At 36.6% G+C, this 12,750-nt stretch overlaps 1 protein-coding gene across 5 annotated transcripts in view; it reads left to right on the forward strand.

Annotated features, from left to right (window-relative positions):
* Window positions 1–12,750, forward strand: part of LOC149573129 (DENN (AEX-3) domain-containing protein) — a 325,899-nt gene that overhangs the window by 48,631 nt on the left and 264,518 nt on the right. The gene's annotated exons all lie outside the window — the stretch shown is intronic.

Below are 12,750 nucleotides of genomic sequence, written 5' to 3' on the forward strand. Positions count from 1 at the left end.
TACCAACCGCTTTGTCAAGCAACCTACAAAATTTAAGTGTAATATTAAATAAAGTGTAAGTGTTAGTAAAAAATTAGGAAATAAGTTATAACAATTAAGATTTAAAATATAACAATGAACTAAAGTGAATCTCAATTATTTACAATTACTAAATAGTAAAATACTAACCTTCCGCTCATATACTTGCGATTAGGCGGCTTGTACCCTTTGCCTGATATTGTCATTGCATTCACCATATTGACCCAATAGGGACTATCAGCGGCATTCATTGAGATATTGTTGAAAAACCAAAAATCAGCTGCTGCAATATCAGTTTGCTCATGCACCTCCTTAAACCATGCAGTGCCCTCTAATGATGGCTGTGCTCCAGGTGTGTTCCTGGGCACAAAATAACCACCTATCCCTGATGGGGATCTGGATGGTGATGATGAAGAAGTAGGAGATGTAGAAAAAGTGGAACCGGTAAAAGAGAAATTTTGTTTGCGGATCCGTGGGCCACGAAGAGATCCTGGTATGTTCTCAAGTGCTTCTTCTTCCTCTTGCATATCAAAAGGAGCTCCTTCAGATTCAGCTATGGCTGCCCTCATAGCTATTTTTGCCCTCTCCCTATTCAATTTTTAATTTTTTTCTCTTCAGCAGCTACAAGTAGGGCATGGATGAATCTTTTTTCTTCATCAGTTACCTTGAGACAAGGATTTGAGTCATGTTTCTTTATGCCTGCAAGGTGGTATTTGAGGCGGTTTATGCCTCCAGAAATAATTCTCTCACAGGGAATGCATATCACCTTCCCGATATCATTTGGATTTGGAGCTTCATAGGCATACCGCCATGCCTTATCTCTTGCATTTTTAGGCCGAGTGCCTATATATCCAGATGGGCATGGTGTTTGTGGCCACTCTTCTTGTGGGTTTGTCATTTTTTTAATGGTTGACCGCTGCCTTACACATAAATATATAGAGAAATGAATAAACAAAGTTAGAACTTAGAAGCTAGGGTTTCAAATGATTCAAACTTCAAACTTGAACCATATCCTTAGCAAACAACAAACTTCAACCATATCCTTAGAAGCTAGGGTTTCAAATGATCCAAAATGATTTTAAATGATTTGAAAACATTTACAAAAAACAACAAAAACAAAAGAACATTTGTTATAAAACTATAAAAAGTTTTCAAACTATGATAAGATGAACATACTTGGAAAGAAATTTGTCTTCTAAAATCGGTTAAAATCCTCTACAATCCACTCAAATCTGCCTTGAATCACTTGCAATCAGCCAAGAATGCCTCCAAACCTTCTTCTCTTCACTCCTCAAGGTTCTAAACAATGCAAATACAAGAAAGAATGAGAAAAAACACACTCACTGCCGCTTAAATCCGTCACAGGCCGCGTTCACCAGTAAATCGCGAGTTTTTACCAGATTGCCGAGTTTTTAAATCGGCGAGTTTTTAAAACTCGCCGAGTACTCGGCGAGTTTTCCATCTATGCATTTAATCACTGTGTTTATGACAGTAACTAATCATGAGTATTGGTTAAATGAATGGGCGTGAGAAGGAATGTCCATGTCTCCAATTGGAGACATGGCCATTAATCCCCACACCCCTTCCATTGGTATTTATCCAATCCACCCGATGTAATCTTGGCATCGAAATCTATTAATGCAAGCACTCCAAAAGGATTGAAGATAATTCTGAGTTTGATATACTTCCTTTCTATTATTACTGCACTAACATTTGTAGGTTCTGGTAGTGATTCAAAACATTGGTGTTATTGTTCGTACCTGCAACAAAAATTCTGCAATTAATTTAAATCTTGTTATAAACTTTACATGGTATCAGAGCTTGGCTAAAGAAATATCACACTAAGTTTATAAGGATCAGGTTTTACTTCAATTAATAGTTCTCCCTCTCTCGACAAAGATGACAAACACAATGAGATTCAAACATCACCTTGGAAGTGCTGATAACTTCAAATCCTAGAAACTTCGATTAATGATGTTGTTAAAAGAAAACAAATTGGAATCATTTGTAAGAGAGGACAAAGAGGAACCTAAAGATGATCCTGAGAAATCAGAATGTATTGAAAAAAATGAAAAGACTATGAAGATAATTGTGGATGCTATTCGAGACCACATAGTACCTATTGTGGCAAAACATACCACAACATATCGTATGTTTCGTGCTTTTGAAAATGCATTTATAATCAATAATACAGGCAAAAAACTTGCTCTTAAAAGGCAAGTGAATAGTGTAAGCATGAATAAAGGAGAAAGTTTAAATGCTTTCTTTATGAGAATCACAGATTTTAGAGATCAATTATCTGCACTTGGTTATGAAATTGAAAATAAAGAATTATCCTTAATAGTATTAGGAGGACTTCCAAACTCTTGGGAATCCTTTGTACAAGGTATAAGTGCTAGGTCTAAAATCTCTAAACTAGATTGTTTAAGATCAGATTGTCTTCAAGAAGAATCAAGATTAATGATTAAAGGAAAACACAAAACCCTAGATGAGGATGTTCAAGCTCTTAATACAAATGCTCATAAGAAAGGAAAGAAGAAAAACAACAAAAAGAAGATAAATTTTCATGGAAAAAGACAATCCAAACAGAAGAAAGACTTTGTCCAAAATCTAATGCTTCAGAGTGATCTATATGGACATTATGCAATAAATTGTCCCGATAGATCTAAACCTCAAGCATCTTTTGCAAAATTTGAGAAGTCAAATGAAGGCAATGAATATGAGAAATATACCTTCTATTTAGCATTATCCAGCCAAATATCAACCAAATGGAATACATGGATAGTTGAAAATGGGTCTTCTAGACACATCGCTTGATAGTAGGATAACCTAGAAAGCATGCAAATAGAAACAGATGAAGAAGTTACAATTGGTGATGATTCTGCACACTCCTAAAAGGAATTGGGACCTGCACCATAAAATTGAAATTTGGAAATTCTATTCAGCTTTCTGGAGTTCTTTATGTACTAGGTATTAAGAGGAATTTAATATCTATATTTGCACTTGAAGATGATGGTTTTAGAATTGCATTCATGGGAGGGAAAGTACTAGAATGGCCTAAAAATTTAACCATTAAAAGGGCTCTAAGAATAGTAGTAAGACAAGGACTTTTATATGAACTATGCGCTAAGACAAACCTTGCACTTGTACATGAGACCTCAGATTCAAATGAAATATGGCATTGAAGACTAGGTCAATGCAACTTCTGTGCTCTAACATCAATGGAGAATGTAGTAATTGGAATGCCCAAATTAAACCATATTCACAATGAATCATGTAAAAGGTTGTGCCTTAGGGAAAAACACTAAAAAACATTTCCTCATAGTTTGAGCAAAACTAAAGAAGTGTTGGAACAAGTACATTATGATCTATGTGGGCCCATGTCTATACCTTCTATAGGAGGATTCTTGTACTATTTGATATTTGTTGATGAATTTTCAAGGAAGACATGGATATACTTCTTTAAATGCAAAGAATTTGAAGAGATTCTCTCTAAGTTTAAAGAATTCAAAACTATCACTGAGAACTCCGGTAAGAACATTAAAGTTCGAAGAACTAAATAATGGGAAGGAGTATACTTCTGAAATATTTAAAGAGTTCTGTAAACTCACTGGGATTAAGAGGGAGTTCACAATCCCTTACAATCCTCAACAAATTGGGGTTGCTGAAAGGAAGAACAAAACTATTGTAGAAGCTGCTCGAGCTATGATTTTTGATCAAAATTTGAGTATGTCCTTTTGGGCTGAAGGATACAACACTGCAGTCTATATTAAAAATAGATGTCCTCACTCACATTTGGACAATAAGACTCTTGGAGAAGCATTTTCTGGAAAGAAACCTGATATCAATCACTTGAGGATATTTGGATGTCCTGTATATGTTCATGTACCTAAGGAGAAGAGGACTAAGTTAGAACCTTCTGGAAGAAAGGGTATTCTCATTGGTTTTAGTGAAACAATAAAAGGATACAGAGTCTACATACCTAGATAGAAACAAATAGAACTAAGTAGAGATGTCATCTTTGAGGAAGACATTGCTTTCAGAAGAGCCAAAACCTCCGATGAACTAGATTCATTTGATGTATCTCCAGAAGACACTTCTGCTCCTGAGATTTAGAGGGAGTCCCCTGAAGAGACTTCAATTGAAACTGAAATCCTCCCAGAGACTGAAGAAGAGAGTCTTGATCACTCTAAAAGGTTACTTTGGGCAAAGAAAATAATACAGGAAGGAGATGGATTTGCAGCCCCTTCAGGAACCTTCTAAGAAAGCAAGAGACCTAGAAAATTGACATATAATGCTTTCTTGTGTGAGACCTTGAATTCTGAACCTTCTAGTACTTTTGAAGCACTTAAACATCAAGCTTGGAAAGACACCATGGTGGAAGAATACCAGTCTATACTAAAAAATGACGTTTGGAACATAGTTCCGAGACCTAAGGAAAAAATTGTTGTGTCTTCAAAATGGCTCTTCAAAGTTAAGTATGTTGCAAATGGCAGCATTGAAAAACATAAAGCTCGTTCTGTGGCTAGAGGTTTTTCTTAAAAAGAAGGAATTGATTTTGAAGAAACCTTTGCACCAGTTGCTAGGTACACTCCTGTTAGAGCTGTAATAGCCATTGCAACAACCAAAGGTTGGAAAATCTATCAAATGGATGTAAAAACTGCTTTTCTTAATGGAAAAATAGAGGAAGAAGTGTACCTAGAACAACCAGAAGAATTTGTAACTCATGATGTTGTTTCTCATATTTGTAAATTGAAGAGGGCTCTATATGGACTTAAACAGTCTCCCTGGGCCTGGTATGAAAGGATTGACAAATACCTTTTAAGTCTTGGATTCACCAAGAACATGGCTGATCCAAATCTCTACTTCAAGGTAACTAAAGGCGATATACTAATTCTAATTCTTTATGTTGATGATCTTCTGATTACAAGGGAAGAACATCTCATTAATCAGTGTAAGAAAGATTTGGTTTCTGAATTCCAAATGAAGGATTTAGGAATTCTTCATTACTTTCTTGGTTTGGAAGTATGTAAAAAGTTTGGTAATATCTTTCTACATCAAAAGAAGTATACCATTGATATTTTGAAAAGATTTGGGATGTGGGACTATCGACCTATGTCTACAACTATGGAAACCAACCTTCACAAGCTAAAGGAAGCAAGTGCTGAATCTAGACTAGTTGATCCCACCTTATACAGACATATAATTGGGTCCTTGATGTATCTTGTAAATACTTGACCTGATATCTGCTATGTAGTGAATGCATTAAGTCAATTCTACCGAAGTAGAGTATATTGCACCAACTATGGGAGCTAGAGAAGCAGTGTGGCTTCAGAAGTTGCTTTCTAACTTGTTTGGTGAACCTATGAAACCTACTACTATTCATTGTGATAACCAAAGTTGTATCAAGTTATCTGTGAATCCGGTATTTCATGATAGATTTAAGCATATAGAAATTCCTTACCACTACGTAAAAGACATGGCAGAAAGAAGAGCTATTCATTTAGAATATATTAATACAGGTGATCAAAAAATTGAGATTCTCACCAAGGCTCTCCCTAAAATGAAAGTTGATCATTTCAGAAAGAAACTTGGCTTGATTGAAATGTAAGTTTATGAGATTGAGTCTCAACTTTGAAAATTTGTATTATTTAAATAAAGATCTTTAAAGTGTAAACTCTTTTGTCATATGTGTGACTCTATGACTCATGGGCCTACCCTATGTTCATTCATTATTTAAGGTGATAATCTTTTATAATGAAATATTGATTTTGATAATATAAGGTGAGGACTTTATTATTATTAGAGTACTATCATGATGAATATCATGTGACTTGATATTCAAGGAAAAATCATGATAGTTAAAGGAGCATGTTGATGGATATCATGTGACTTAATATTTGTTGAAAATCAATATGTTCATATTTATGGTGGATATTATGTGGCTTAATATCTATGGATGTACCATGATCTTTTATGGTGGATATCATGTGACTTGATATCTGTACACACACCATAACTAGAAAGAATATCATGAGACTTGATTTTCTTATATATATCTTGGGGATATTACTTTTCATATAAAGAACTTATATATATGCACTTTGCCTTCCCTAGATAAGAGGGAGTGTTAATGCATGTAACTTCAATCTAACATTACTGTGATAAGCACATACGTATGTGTATATGCACAACATGATGCACGCGCGGTTATGCATATATGCATACGTACATGCTGTTGTACCTTTCACAGTTTGCAACCGATGATATATATATATATATATATATATATATATATATATATATATATAATGTTCTGAGATCATTAAGGCATGATCGAGATTATTTTTGGTTCCTTGGATGTTTAGATGATGATCGATCTATCCTTTATATTGGGCCACAGATGTAATGATTGGTTATACATTTAATCACTATGTTTATGACAGTAACTAATCATGAGTATTAGTTAAATGAACGGGTGTGAGAATGAATGTCCATGTCTCCAATTGGAGACATGGCCATTCATCCCCACATCCCTTTCGTTGGTATTTATCCAATCTGCCCAATATAATCTTGGCATCGAAATCTATTAATGTAAGAACTCCAATAGGATCAAAGATAATTTTGAGTTTGATATACTTCATTTCTGTTATTACTGCACTAACATTTGCAGATTCTGGAAGCGATTCAAAACATTGGTGTTATTGTTTGTACCCGCAACAAAAATTCTGCAATCAATTTAAATCTGGTAATAAACTTTACATTTGCCACTAGGCTTCTTATTTTGAACATAGACTACATCTTGGATAGAAAGCTCATGAACATATACAAGATAATAATTATTGAATATCACATGTTATTTGGTAACCACCATGCCTGAGCAAGAAAAAAAGGAGCCATTTTGACATTAACAATGACCATGGTGCAAGGAGAAGCCCTATATGGCAGTAGTGATACCAAACTCTAGTCAACAGGTGGACACAAAATGAAATTCTTACGCCCTTGAAAGACGTAGCAATCATGAGGTTTTTGGTGCCTACTTTCTCAAAGCCGTTGGAAACATTTGCTACCACAAAACATTATTTGATAAAAGTATCTACTGATATTTTGTTTCTATCGCAGGTCTATATGATGAGTGATTAGAAGAAGCATCACCAATATGAGGCGCCAGTCGACACAGGAGTCACCTAGAATCCTAGTTTGAATGTCCAACACAAGCTGAATGGGACTGGAAGATTCATCTTTTATAAATACTCTTTGCCGTTTGCACCAAGAGCACAATATGGAAGCACATCGACTCAAAATCAGAGACACTCGGGATGCTCACACAAATTTTTGAATGTTTATTCTTATGGAATATCATTGCCTTTGGCTCTATGGAAAATAAATCAATGTTCAGATAGAGCAAAACAATTATATGTCTAAGGTTTTCTTAGAATATAATTTGGCTAACTTGGACAATTAGTTTTAAATTGGTTGTCATTTGTGAAGAGACACAATGGTTGGGTGACAACCATATAACTATCTGCACATTTATAAATAGGAGATGAAAATCAAAACAAGGGATGATTCATATAATTTCAAAAACTTAGATATTCATACTATTATGCACTTTAATATATTTGATTCTTTCATTGGCAAATAAATGAATTTTTGAACTAAGCTGTGGATTGTGGATTATTGAATAAATTCTTGTGCTATTCTAGAGTCAAATTGTATCCGATGGATCATCCATAAGGAGTGTCTCCAGTGCAATTGTATTTCCAACATTATTAGTAAGAAATATTTATTTTATTTGCATGAAGCTTTATAGTTAAAATATTATATAGTTTCATCCTTTATAATTATTATTTTAATTTTATAAATAATTTATATAATAGATAAGTGGATAGGATCAATTATAGCATTTTAAAATTGAACATTATAGATATTGTGAAATATTTAATTGTTTCCGAATCTATGTTTGGTTTGTCTCCAAACTACAGGAGTTGAAGTACATTCTAGACTATTTTAAAATTGCTTCCATATGTTTGATCTGTCACATCTTGATTACTAAATTGTTTATAATTGATGTGCATAGAATTTTATAAAGTTGTATGTTTTAAACTTATAATACTGACTCTAGTGCCCTTCAACACTGGTCTTTATGTTATTCATAATTCACTATTTCATATATTTCCTTTGAAGAATTTATATATTCATTTGTTGCATTAATCTATACTTATTCTTATTTTGAAACATTTATATATTCATTTATTATTCTTAGTATATAAATCACAAGTTCGAAGTTTTCTATAATCCTTGCCGTTTGGGAAACTTTGAATACATTCACATTCTAACCAATCTGCTATAAGCATCCTGGGCTTAAGTATTTTGTTCAAGATTAGGTAGACCTGCCTTGGTTTTGCAGAGCCAAAAGTGTAGGGGATTGTAGTGTTCCATTGCCGTTGAAGACAAGACTTCACCGAATTTCAGTTTCGTTCTTGTCGAGTAATTGGACGGTGTGGTACGGATCGAGTATGACGTCGAGGATGACCGTACACAACAATAATATGGGAGTAGATGGGCCGTATGGTGTCTATGTTGTGGCCGTACGGGAGTGAGGATGGTGTATAGTAATAGGGCTGAGGCAGTACAGTGGAGGGAAGTGGAATGTACAGAGGCTGTACGGTATCAAGGCCGTATAGAGGAGACAGGTGGGATGGCCGTATAGAATGGCCGTATGGTGTGTGGGAGCAACTGTGGGAGTTGCCCGTACGGAGGTATAAGAAACTGTATGGTATTTGTTGCAAGCTGTACAATGATGGTTGGGTGCTGAAGTGGACGCTAATGTGCCCGTACAATGGTATAGGAGGGTCTTGTCCCTAACCAATCATGACTGCAACGAAACTCCACTACATTGGAGGTCTAATGTAAGACTATGAAATGTTGAGGCACCGACATAACCACAACTACACAAAAATGAACAACAACCAAACTGTACAATCTTTGTACATTGGATTTATGCATCTAAAAAAATCATGTACATGAAGATTGAAGGAGAAACTACTGGTAAATCACACCATGTACTCGCCGCAATACTCCCCAGTGAACTAAGATTGGAACCCCGATGTGTGTGATGGACACCACAAGACACTGAAGAGTGTCCAAATGAATATACTTGGATCCCAAATTGAGAATAGGTGCTTGTTTCAAAGATTAACCTCAAACTTCTTTTGTGCTAATTTGTTCATAATATCACCATGCTGACAATGGTGAAGCAATCTGATGGGGCTCATCCAACCTGCACTGCCAAACTTGTCACCATGTGGATCCCTGTATAAAAAAAAACTCACATTCATCCTTAACAAGCAGGTAAGAGTATCTAGAAGCATCTGTCACAGTGAATCCCATACTACACTTTATTGTCTCTCCGTGGATGTACTCTCTGCAAGTAGTCCCCCACCAACTTCCTATGACTAACTCTATCTAATGAAGATGATGAATATCCATCCCATAGAGGATGGTATAATCGTGGAGCTAGTACACATTGATGCATCATCAAGTCCACATGTAGATCAAAAGAAAAATGATGAGCACTCCTCATTGTGTAGTTACAGAAAAAAGGCTCCAATCTCTTTCAATGGCTCATCACTAACAACTTGAGAATAAAAAGATGACTCTAATTTCTAACCCTGAATGGTTGATTGGATAGGGTCGTTGGTAACCCTCTTTGCAAACCCAACCACAAAATCTTTGCGAGGAAGCATTGTAGTTAGAGTATCTACAATCGCTCTCATCAAATGCTGAATCCTACGAGAACCTCAGATGAGAGTAGCCTCTGTGACTCCAAACAATCCCTCCTGAAACTCCGATTTGTCAAGTAGGCACTCAATTAATGAATCCATGTATAAAAATAGTATGAGGTAGGATCAACCCGTTCATTTTTAAACTTGAGCCGATTACCTTGACTCTAGGGTACAAGTTGTACCTCACCTTCAACTACATGAGATGAAGTTGAAAATTTGCTTCCAGGAGAGGGAAACAAATCAAGGTGAGAGCCACACTCCCAACCAAATGCCACCCTATCATTTGTCTTAGTATTGGCACCCTATTATCTATCCTAGTACTGGCCTCGAGAAAACTTAATGCACTTAGTGGCTCTCTACTTCTCATACTCACCATAATTATATCAACTAACACTTCTACACCAAATCTATAATCGATTTAGCTACATCCTCAACACATCTGTCGTCGGTAAAAATTGTGTATCGGTCGACGGGTCCCTTCGGAAAGGAAATTGTGTATCAGCCGACGGGTCCCTTCGGAAAGGAAATTGTGTATTAGCCAACCGATCCCTTCGGAAAGGTTTTTATGTAACGACATGTATCTGGCCGACGGACTCCTTCGGGAAAGTTCTTCGGAAAGTATTTATAACCCCTTCGGGAAGCATTGTAGATATCATATCTTACCATCGGAGCATAATGTACTGTGGGCATATGCGAATAATAATAAGAGTTCTGCTGGTTTCTGTTCATGTTCGTATTCTTTTTCTGCGTGCGTTTCTTAATTAACCTATGCGGTAAACAACATCCATTACTACAATCCATGGATAAAAGGTCATTGCCATTTCTCATAGAAGAGAACTGTATTGTGCTCTTACTCAAGGAAGATTGTGCTCGACTTAACTCCACAGTAAGCTCCTCAATCTATGTCTGAGACTCATGAAACGCCAACTATGCTTTCTCTAATGAATCCCTAGTCACTCCCAACTCACGAGTGAGCCATCTACCTCATCTTCCTTTCCCCTCAATGCATAATAGAAAATGCACTCCCAACTCACAAGTGAGCCAACAATTGTAAATAGAATTGTTTCATTATTTAGATGGCTTCACGAAGTATGTGAAACTTTGTAAGGGAAAGACTACCATCATAGTGCTCATCTATCATAGGAGTGCTCCAACCATAGGTGGCTAACATCTAGCGAGCAACATCAAAATGTCTCAATGGCCATAGCGATCATATTGTCATTCACTTTAATTGCCCAACCAACTGATGCCTTTGAAATGCATGGCTCCCATGGAAACTCTGCAAATCAAGGTCTGCACTATGCTAGGAGGCTGTATTTGCAATGCTCAGCTCATTATAAACACTATGTGAGCCATCATCAGTGTACACATCATCAACCAAGGTACTTCTGCAATGTACCTTAAAAGGTGGCTCAATTGGTAAAATGGAAGTTGCTGTTTTGACCATCTTTGCACCTAAGTGAGAACCCCAATAGGTTCTAACTCTGAAAAACACTAGATTTGTTTCAATTTTGGATGTTTGACATTTTATCAAACACTTGTCATGAAACTTTTTCTTCTCAAATCTTGTCGAGTTTCTTCATCCAATTTTTTTTGATTGATCCTTTGAGAAAAGTAGGTTGGTTTATTCCTTAGGATCTGTAGCTCCTTGGGTGGCACTTTATTCTTGTATTAGGATGCATATCCTTAGATTTCTTTGATAGCCTCTTGTAGGGATTAGGGTTGAGAGCCTTAGCCCATCCTCTAAGTGGATCAATTAGTCCATCCATGAATAGGACTAATAATCGCCTTTTCAATGTTAGTAACTAGGACTGACATTCACTGGAACCTCACGATACATTCTTTGATTGATCCGTTTTGCTTTGATTGGGCTAACTCATTGAAATGTAGTGTGGGGTTTTTGTTATCAAAATGTTCAAGAAGCCTTGTTTTGAATTCCATATATGAAGTTATTCTTACATGCCCCATAGTTGCAATCCCGTGATACCACCATTCTTGTGCAACTTCCATCCAAGTGGAGCTTGTTTTTTCTACCTTTCTTCTCCACAACCACGACCTTCGTGACCTCTATTGTGACAACTGCAATCATGACCGTGATCAACCATGGACGTTGATTTCATGGGCTTCTGGTGTGCGTTGTGGGTTTCTTTAGAAGGTTTTCACGAGTGTTGTTGTTTGGAGGTGTTGTTGTTTTGCGGTTTTCTACTGGTTCGATGCGGTGTGAGGGTGCTCGATCTTCCTTTGCTTCCTCCTCTTTTTCGATTGAGTGTACCCTTGCTATGTGGGTTTCTCTCTTTGTGGGGTGTTGCCGCGTCTGTTCTTGACCTTTCTCTCGATGTTGACGTCCGTCTGTTTGCTGTGACGGATTTTTCAATTTTGATGTGTGTGTCCAAGGTGGTTTGGCATGTGTGTTTGTGTGACCTTGACAGCTGGGGTCTTTGTGTTTGCCACATTTGCTGTTGTGAACTCCTTTTTGCTGCCATTTTCTCTCTTCCTGGACTGCGATCTGCATGTTTTGAAGGTTATCATTCTTGTCTGGTTTTTTGCTCTTTTCCGGCTGTGGCAGACAGTAGTGATTCTTGCTCAAGGCCAACAACTCCTCACATATCAAAGGTTGTGTGACAGGATCTCCAAACTGGAAATGGACAATATGAAGTTGAGGGAGCAGGTTATTTCCTTAATGGAGACCATTTCTGAACTTAAGAGTGCCACAACCTCCAATTCGAAGTTGTTACAAAGTTTCTCAGATATTTTCACCACTGAAACAATAGGCTTGCAAAACAATATCCGTTCCATTATCGCACAACTTGAGGGATTTGATGCCATTAGAGAGCAACAATCTGCAGCTAAGCACTCTTCTCTTGTTTCAAAGACTGAACTGAAAGTTAAGTCATAGGCCTCCCTTTGTAGTAACACAGATATTGCACCTCTTGCTAGTATTGAT

The sequence above is a fragment of the Cupressus sempervirens genome, chromosome 2, assembly GCF_028749045.1.
Source record: "Cupressus sempervirens isolate cs-2001-9-10 chromosome 2, ASM2874904v1, whole genome shotgun sequence".
Lineage (NCBI taxonomy): Eukaryota > Viridiplantae > Streptophyta > Pinopsida > Cupressales > Cupressaceae > Cupressus > Cupressus sempervirens.